Below are 10,649 nucleotides of genomic sequence, written 5' to 3'. Positions count from 1 at the left end.
TTTTGGTTTTTCTCTGGTACCAGGAACCGAACTCACGACCTTGCGCTTGCCAGGCAGGCGCTTTTGCCGCTGAGCTAAATCCCCAGCCCCTTCCTTTTGCTATTTTTAAGATATCTTTCTGTCCATTGTCTTTAGTCACAATCCTGTCTTCTAGATCTGGTATTCTGTCCTTTTCTTTGTTCATTCTATTGTGTATATTTTTAATGGTGATTTTAATCTGTTGGATTTATATTTGCTTGTGTGTCATGGAGTACTTTTCTTTCCTATGTTGCACATTTAAGATTTCCATCATTTTCTGAAAGTATTATATCTTCATGCCTCTGCTCTAATACCTTTCATTTTGATCATTATTTCTTTGTGTATATGAGAGATTTTCTTCTATAACCTTTTCCATTTGTTTCTTCATATCTATTGCTATAATTTCAGAAATTTCCACTGCTTAACTGCCAGTTTCCTCTGTCTCATTGTGCTCTGGGCTTGTCCTGAGCTTCCTAGAGGTCTGGGGTTGTATTGTGCTTTCTATTTTAATTTTTTATATTATTTTGTTCTCTATGTTGACGCTTACCAATTTCTTATGGTAGATGGCTTCATCACTAATATTAAGATTTCCCTAGAAGATTTCTGTTTTTTAGATATCTATGCTAGATGTGCATGGTTCTTTAAGTATATCCCAAAAACCAACCTTCCCAATTTGTTCAGGATGAAATGATGCTATTTGGCTCAGCTTCCAGTCATTTGGTACTGAACTATGGTGATGATTATGACCCACTATAATGAAAGTATTATCATACAAGGGAAAAAACTGCTTATAACATGTATGGCATTGTGGCTATAGTAATACAGTTATCCATAACAATAACATCAATTACACAGCCTAGCTACTGACAAACTGTGTTATTTACCTGCTACTTTTAACTATAGGAAGAAATTCTACAGTTACAACAAAATCCAACATATGCCAGGAACCTGAATGAAAAGATTTTTCCCTTACTGGAGTGATTTTACCCAATTGCTGTGGCAGAATGTAAGAGTGACATGGGACAAGACAGAGAGATGTATGGTCAAACATAATAGAAACAAGACTAGAGGCCAAAAGATGATTCTCTAATATTTTGGAAAACTACAGTATATAGGAGAGAAACAATCAAAGAGAAAGCAAATGAGTATTAAAGCAAACCAGAAATACAAGAGACAATATTTACACACAGGAAAATATAAAATAAAGACATACTGGAGGAAAGAAAATAAAAAGACAAGTAGAAGAAATCAAAAGAATGGTACAAAACATAATAGTGTAAAATAAGAAAAAGAAAAACTAAAACTAAAAAACTAAAAAAATCACAGAACAAAACAATCAAAAGAACACAACTAAACAGAGAAATAATAACCAATAAGACAAAGAAAGAAAATTAAAAGTAGTAAAATTCCTCTGGTGTTCACAGTTGTGTGGTAATGTCCAAGACAGATAATAGAAATGTGTTATGTACTTCAGCTAAGTTTTCAATGGGATTTGTGTTGGGTACAGAGCAGAAAATGCTTTTGATAAAGTCTAGCACTCATTCAGGATAGAAACTCTACAGAAAATAGAAATAGATGGTCTTTACCTCACTCTGATAAAAGCTGTCTTTGACAAACCAATGGCCAACATCATACTAAGTGGACAAGAATTGAAAGATTCACTGTAAATTAAGAAAAAGACAAGGATGTCCACTCTCACCACTACTGTTCAATATGGTTCTGGAAGTATTAGCCAGAGAAATTAGACAAGAGAGAGAAATAAAAGGAATAAGGATAGGAAAGTAAGAAATGAAATTAACATTATTCACAATGACATGATACTCCATGTAGAAGACTGCAGAAACTCTGCCAAAGGCCTTATAGATTTCATAACCAAAATGAGGAGCATAGGTGGATATAAAGTCAGCACTTACAAAGCAATAGCATTTGTGTACACAAACAACAAACAGAGTGAAAGAGATTAGGGAAACCATACCATTCATAGTAGCATGTAAAATAGTGAAATACTTAGGAATCAATTTAACAAAGGAAGTAAAAGTTCCATACAATTAAAACTACAGTACCCTGAAAAGAGATATTAAAGCAGATTTCAGAATATGGAAAGATATTCCTTGGTCATGGATAGGAAGAAACAACCTTGTAAAAATGATCATACTCCCAAAATTGTACAGATTCAATGCAATCTCAATTAAAATACCATTAGTATCCCATGAGGATATAGATAAAACATTTCTAAAATTCACCTGGAATCAGAAGAGGCCTAGTACAACAAAAGCAATCCTGGGCAACAAAGGCAAGGCAGGAGGCATCACAGTCCCTGACTTGAAATCATAGTACAAACTTACTGTGATAAAATTAGCATGGTACTAGCATAAAACAGACTTGAAGATCAATGGAACAGATTGGAAGATGCAGACACAACTACAAACATACTCAGCCAACTTATCTTTGACAAAGGGGCCAAACATATTCTTTGGAAGAAAGATAACATCTTTAATAAATGGTGCTGGATAAACTGGCTTTCCACATGCCAAAGACTAAAACTAGACCCAAGCCTATCACCATGCACTAAACTAAAGTCAAAATGGACCTAACATCTACATATTGAAACAGAAACACTAAATCTACTAGAAGAGAAATTAAGTAAAAATCTTGAAGACATAGAGGTAGGCAGAGAGTTCATGATCAAAATCCAAACTACACTGAAATTACTTCAAAGAATCAACAACTGGGGTCTCACCTTATTAAAAAAATTTGCATATTGGAAGAAAGCATCAATAGAGTAAAAAGGAAACCCATGAATTGGAAAAATTTTTAGCCAACTGTCCATCAGACAAGGAACTTCCATCTAGAACATATAAAGAAATTTAAACTAATCAGTCCTCGAAAATTCAAAGACCCAATCCAAAAATGGGCATTTGAGATGAATACACACTTCTCAAATGAAGAAACACTAATGGCATATTAATACATGAAGAAATGTTCAACATCATTGGTCATTCAAGAAATGCCAATTAAAATAACACTGAGATTCCATCTCGCCCCTGAAAAAATGTCTATCATTCAGAATCTAACCAATAAAAAATGCTGGGGAGGTTGTGGGGAAAAAGGAGCCCTCCTCCAGTGCTGCTGGGAGTCTAGATTGGTGAAACCACTGTGTAAATAAGTCTGGAGATTCCTCACAAAACCAGTATTAGAAGTCCCACTTAACCAAGATTTTCACCTTCTGGGTATTTTCCCAGAAGTATTAAAAACATCATACCACACTTATACATGTGCTTCCATGCTTATAGCATTGCAATTTGTCATAGTTAAATATTGGAAACAACCCAAATGACCATCAACTGAGGAATGCATAAAAAAGATGTGATATTTTTATACAATAAAGTATTACTCAGCTATAAAAATGACATACACGAGGCTTTGATAGGTAAATTAATGCAACTACAGACCATACTCATAAGTGAAATAAATGAGACCCACATGAGTAAACATCATATAATCTCCCTAGTGTAAGAACCTGAAAGTAAATAAAACCCAAAACGTACAACAAATATTATGGAAGGGAAACAAATTGCTCAAAGGAAGGAATAAGTGGGATGAGGGAAAGGAGAAAAAGAAAGAAGGAAGGGAAAAATATATATGTATATAGAAGGATAGCTGGAAAAACTGTATTGCTGAAGTCTACTGGTTTATTGCAAGGAACAGTTAATGCCTTGTTTTTCATTTTGATCAAGTTTTTCATACTTATATCTGGTAATCTGAACACTAATTTGAAGACAACAATGTGCAGTATAACAAGCATTGGTGAATTCCTGCCATCTTGTCTAGTGAAACTCTGTATTATTTCTAATATGTCTTTTTTTTAATTCTCTTTAAAGGTTTGATCAATCTTGCATTCTTATATCTGGTAATCTGAGCATCTTCATTGAGGATAGCAATATGTAATATAACAGCCACTGTTAATTCCTTTCATTTTGTTCTGAATCCCTGTATCATTTTTATTGTTTTTTCTTTGTTTTGTTTTTGTCTCTGTTATTGCTATTTTTCTATTTTTCTTTTTTATCACTGTCTTTAAAATAAAAAACAAGAACAAACACTGAAAATAATCAAAAAATTAGAGGAAGAAAATAATGAAAAACAAAATAAGAAAACAATGTCCACTGCAAGCTGTTTCTCTGTTGCCACTTGTACACAATGTGGGCACACATGGCCCAGATCCACATTGATCAATTCCAGCAATCCGACAACATCTCCATGGAGGGTTAGAGGAAGATTCCTGAAAGACTGAAGCCTTATTTCCACTGGTTGGCCTCAGGCTGTGAGGCTGGAACCAGACCCACCCAGGCTGCTGTAGTCCTTGGCCTGCTGTGGTTCTGGTGCCATTATAAGCTTGAACTTGCCTAAGTGCTATTATGTGGAGCTATCAGCTGCCTCAAGTCCCAAGCTCAGTTAGCCTCTCTCCAAGATGGCCCCTGGTAAATCACCCTCTCTTGTTGATGGGCCAAATGGGACAACTCACCAGGCGGCACAGTTTACAGTGTACACTGCAACATGCTCTGTCTCGTGCTCTGCTCCACTGATATGCTTCCCTGTGTAGGCTTCTGGGGTCACCAGCAATAGCTATGTATTTGCAGTTTAAAGCCCTCCTCCCATAGAGTGAGTCTAGGCTCAGGGAGAAAGCACCGCCAGCGTCCTCCTTATTCTTCATTGAAGTGTCTCTCTTTGCTCTCCTTGTGTGCTTCAATTATTGCTTCAGATCCTTCCTAAGTCCTGGGGACCCACTTCTCTCCTTTTCTGCATTTCAGTGTTTGTATTCCAAATTTCAGAAATGCTGCTCACCACTCTGCTATCTTCCCTAAGACAATACTATTGATGTATTTCATTATTCCTTTTCCCAAACACATACATTCCTCTTTCCAATTTTTAAAATTTACCATACTTAGCTCCCTCAAGGTCATTCCTATCTTCTGTAGTGTTAACCGTTTATCCATCCCATCCTAAACATTTGGCTCTTACATATCTTACCTAGATTATTGTTTTTCTTATCAAGAAGTTCTCACAGCCATGTATTTTTGTTAATCACAAATTAAACCCCTTTTTCCCATTTTTCACTCTTGCTCCCAAAAAATATTTTCTGAAAGCTCTTAATAATAGTACTTCAACTCAAACCAAAGTACTCCAATTAAAAAGATACCATACAGGGGCTGGGGATTTAGCTCAGCGGCACAGTGCCTGCCTGGCAAGTGTGAGGTCATGAATTTGATTCCTGTTACCGGAAAAGAACAAACAAACAAACAAAAAGATACCACATAAACCTTTTATTATCATTTACCACTATTGTCCCCTTCAAACTTCTACCATTACTCATCCAAACACCTTCCATTCAGTGTAACCCTGCTCATGTACCTGCTTGCAGAACAATGACAAATAATAAACTGTCATAGTGTACATACAGAATAGGCAAAGGAGGAAAGTATAACTGCAAGTATTACTATATAGAAGTGTTGTTAGACTAAATCTGTGGATGCTGTATTAAATAGAAGAATTTCTTTCAGCAAAACATAGGAACAGAAATGAAATCAGTAAAGTAAATAAGAGAAGAAGTAAATACTAGCAATGAATATGTAAAGCTGAAAATTATTCAGGGGAAGGCAATATTCTACTAAAACCCTGCGTATAATACACAAAATTGTCTCACTTCTCTAATCTTCAACTTGTAGTTAACCCCTCAAAAATGAGGCAAAAAGTGAGATATATATATAGATATAGATATAGATATACACACACACACACACACACACACACACACACACACATTAAGTCACAAATACATCGGACAATAGGGAAGCAAAGATTCGAACGTAACCAACTCTCCAAATCAGAACTATGGGTCACAAAGGGAAGGGAAACAAATGCCCAGTAACAGTATGGGAGGAATTAAGAAAAAGGTGAATTCAGAGAGGAAATGTACCGAAAGTTTACAGTAATTTAATTCAAGAGGTCCAGAGTGAATTTCTTGGAAACAATTAGAAAACTGAATGATCTAACTAAAACAGTTCAAAATTTGCATAACAGATTGAAAAGAACATGGAATCCTTGAAAAGATGCCATATGGAAATACCTGAAATAAAAAGTAGTATATAATATATTATATATTATATACAGAAATGGCCAATGTTAAGACAGTATCTGATATTGCATACAAAATGGTGAATTATGATTAAGAGCTCAAAGAAGCCAAAAAGAAAATAAGAGAACAAGAGAAGACAACTCAGTAACTACTAGACAACAATAAAAAGCCTAACAAGGTTATTCTGTGATACAGAATAACTAGAAGATTGCAAAGATGAATTCACTAACATGCTTATAGAAATCAGGAGAAAACATTCAAAATATAAAAAAAAAAGAGTTTAAAATACAAGTAGGCAATGCTTATAGAACATCAAACAATTAAGATAAAAAAAGCTCAAAGGCAATATCCTTATGAAATTACTAGATATCTAGCAAAAAAACACCCCACAAAATTTTAAAGGGAGCCAGAGAAATACAAAAACTCACAAACAAATCAGAGTCACAAGAGACTTCTCAACACAAACTATAAAGGCCAGAAAAGCTTGGAGTGAAGTATTTCAAGTCTTTAGTGCAAATGTCTTCTAACCTAGATTAACTTACCGATCAAAGCTATCCTTCAAAACGGAATGAGAAATAAGACACTTTCATGAAAATGACCAGCTCAGAAAATATATGAGTGCTAAACCTGCACTTAAGAAAATACTTAAGAATATTCTTCACAGAATCAACATATCAGAAAGTTAAAAACACAGAGAGACCTAGTGAAATAAGTGGATAAACAACAACAAAGTAATCAGGAAAAGAAAAACAAATCATACATGGACAGATAAAGAAGGCAATGAAAGTAAATAATTAAAAATTTCAGTAGTATCTCTCAATGATCATGGCATCAACTCTACAATTAAAAGACACGGATGGGCAGACTGGATTGTAAAGAGAGTCCAACAATATGTTGATTCAAGAAACTCACTTAATCCAAGAACTATTCATAAATAAAAGTTAAAGAATGGAAAACATCACATTATGCACCAATATCCTTAAAGCAATCATGGATAGCAATTCTAATACGAGGCACTGTAAACTTCAAGCTAAAACTGATTAAAAAGAGACACAGAATGTTACTGCACACTAATCAAGGGGGCAATCACTCAAGAAGTGATAATGCTGATAAACATATATGCAGAGAATACTGGAACACATAACTTCATAAAAAATAACTGATGATATTAAAGATCAAATTTTTTTTTCTGTTTTTTTTCCGGTATCGGGAATTGAACTCATGACCTTGTGCTTATCAGGCAGGTGCTGTGCTGCTGAGCTATATCCCCAGCTCCTTAAAAATCAAATTAAAAATAACAAAATCATAATAGATTTTAACACCACACTTTTGCAAAGAGATAGAACAGCTAAACAAAAAAACCAATAAATATGTATCAGAGCTTAATCACAGATTTGAACATATGGACATAGTGGATATATACAGAGTTTTCCAATCATCTACAAGACAGTATATAATCTCTTTATCAGCAAATGGTGCTTTTTCCAAACAGATCACATCCTAGGCCACAAATTATAAAAATAAGAGTTGAAATGAACGAAACTGAGAATAAAAGTAAAGTAAAAAATATACTGAATCAAACAGCTGGCTCTTTGAAAGAATAAATAAAATACACAAAGGCCTAGCCAGGTTTCCTAACAAAAAAAAATGAGAAAAGGTTTGCATTTATGCAATTAAAATGAAACATCTGAAATCACAAGAAACACTGAAAACCCAGAAGATATTAACCAGTTAAAAAAATGTATTTCAACAAATGTGTAAAATTTGAGAAATATACAGATTCCTCAAAACAAAGTATCAAAAGTAATTCAAAGAGACAAAAATATACTTTTCAACTCAATAACCAGAATTACAATTGTGACAGTAGCAAAGAATCTAAAAATCAAAATGAGTCTAGGACTTAGTGAATTTTCTGTTGAATTCTACAGAATCTGTAAGGATCACCAATATAACCAATACTCATCAAGCTCTTCAAAATTTGAAATAGATGGAGTTATCACGAATCCATTTATGAAAGCTAATATCATCATAATTCCAAAGTCTGAGACCCAACTAAGAAAGAAAATTATAGGTCTATCTCCTTAATAAATATAAATGCAAAAATTCTCAAAAGGATTTTAGCAAAAAAGGAATATAGAACAGTTTCAAGAAGGTCATATATACTTATCAAGTAGGTTTCATCTCAGAGATGCAAGGATAGTTCAACATACATAAATCAATAAATGTAATACATCACATAAACAGAAGCAAAATCAAAAGCTACATGATCACATCCATAGATACAGAAAGTTCCTTTGACACAATCCAATATCCTTTAATACTCAAAATTCTGAAGAAAGCAAATTGAGAAAGACCGTTCTTAAATATTATGAAGGTGATTTATAACAAACCAATAGCCAGTATTGTTGCGGCAGAAATTCTCCTGGTATAAATTGGGCTTTATTCCACAAGAGTCCCGAGTCTACTGAAAACAAAACCAGAGTTTAATTTTGAGGCTAGCCACCCTCACTTCCATTTGCCAATCTGGAAGTGGGCCAATGGCCAACTTTATTTTACCTTATACACATTTTGGTTTCCATTGGCAACAGATTGGGATGTTACATTCGCTGACCCCAGTGGGTATGTGGTCTTTCTCTCATCCTGTTGGACCCCAGGTCAGTTGCAGGTCACATGTCTAACCATGATAGATGTTTCTTCCATTACATTCCATTTGTCTTCTTTTTTACAACCTCTGCATTCCTTTAGGGTTACAATGTTTACCTAGGGCCAGGAGATGGAACTGCCCAGGCGGGGTCACAGAGGGTTACCTAGGCCTAGGGGCCCCTTATCCCGGGGAGACATTCCTAGGCAGAGTTGATCTGGGGAATTAGCTCTTACACTGTTCCGGGAGGCTTCCCAAGGCACCATGTAGGCTTTTACCAAAACTATTTTATCTAAAATAATATGCTAAGATTCATTGCCCCCTACAGTATCATACTAAATGAGGAAAAGCTAAAAGCATTCCCCTTAATATCAGGAGCAAGACAGTGATGTTCACTATCACTTCTTCTATTCAACATAGTACTTGAAGCATTAACCAGAGGAATTCAGGCAACAGAAAGAAATAAAACAGATACATAATGAAAAGAAAGGATTCAAATCATCACTATATGCAGATGGCCTGATACTCTAAATAGAACACCCAAAGAAATCCACTGAAAAACTCTTAGAAGTAATCACTGAGATTCACAATGTAGCAGAATAAAAAACAAGATCATCAACAAAAAAAAATCACTAACATTTGTGTACACCAACAGGAACTGAATGAGACTGATATGAAAAAAGTAGCATTCATAGTAGTTTCAAGAGAAATGGAAATATGTAGGGTACTCTAGCGAAAGAAGTGAAAGATTTCTATCAAAAAAAAAATGCAGTAGCCTGAAGGAGGACATTGAAGAAGACATTAGAAAATGGAAAGGTGTCCCCTGCCTCTGGATAGGAAGAACCTATCAAACCAGGCCACACTTCCAAAGTGTTATACAGAGTCAAGGGAGTTCCATTCAAAATAACAATAGTATACTTTACAGACCTACAGAAAATAATCCTAATTTTCATAGGGAATTAGAAGGGATCCAAAATCCCAATAGTAGTTTTGGCTATTATCAATAAACAACATGGCATAACAATACTTGACTTCAAGCTATAATACAAAGTTAAAGTGATAAAAATGTCATGGTACTAGAACAAACACAGACATGTAGATCAACAGAACAGAGTCAAGATTGCAGAAGCCTCTCCAGACCCATTCAACTAGCAGCTCTTTGACTAAGTGGGCCAAAAGCATATGTTGCAGTCATATACAATTCAAGTAGGAAAGATAGCCTATTCAAAAGTTGTGTTCAGAAAAGTGACTATCTGTTTGCAGAAGAATCAAACTAGATGCTTATCTTTCAGTACATTCTAAATTACAATAAATTGGATCAAAGATCTAAACATTTAAATAGAAATATCAATGTTTCTGGAAGATAGGTAAAATTCTTGAAAACATATGTGTAGGAAAGAATTTTTCAAACAGAGATACAATTGCACAAGTAACAGAAGCAAGAATTAACAAATGCAACCAGGCATGATAGCACATGCCTTTAATCCCGGCACTCAGGAGGCTGAGGCAGAGGATCGTTGTGAGTTCAAGGCCCACCTGAGCCAAAAAGTGAGTTCAAGACCAGCCTAAACTGCATAGGAGACCCTGTCTCAAAAAGAGTAAAGTCAACAAATGGAATTTTTTGGAAAAAAATATCTAGCTGCTTCTCAGACAGAGGAAAAGTATCTACAATATACAAGGAATTAACAAAGTCCATCTAAAATTAAAGACTCAGTCAAAATTGGGCACTAGAAATGAACAGACATTTCAAAGAGTAAAAATTCAAATGATAGGCAGCCAGTTCTCCGGGAGCGGCAGGGCTCCTGGGTCCGAGAGTGGGCCGGACTCATACCACCGCGATTCCCAGCCGAAAAGCGC

This window comes from Chinchilla lanigera, unplaced genomic scaffold (genome assembly GCF_000276665.1).
Source record: "Chinchilla lanigera isolate Chin_1 unplaced genomic scaffold, ChiLan1.0 scaffold00124, whole genome shotgun sequence".
NCBI lineage: Eukaryota > Metazoa > Chordata > Mammalia > Rodentia > Chinchillidae > Chinchilla > Chinchilla lanigera.
Note: the sequence above shows the minus strand (reverse complement) of the source record.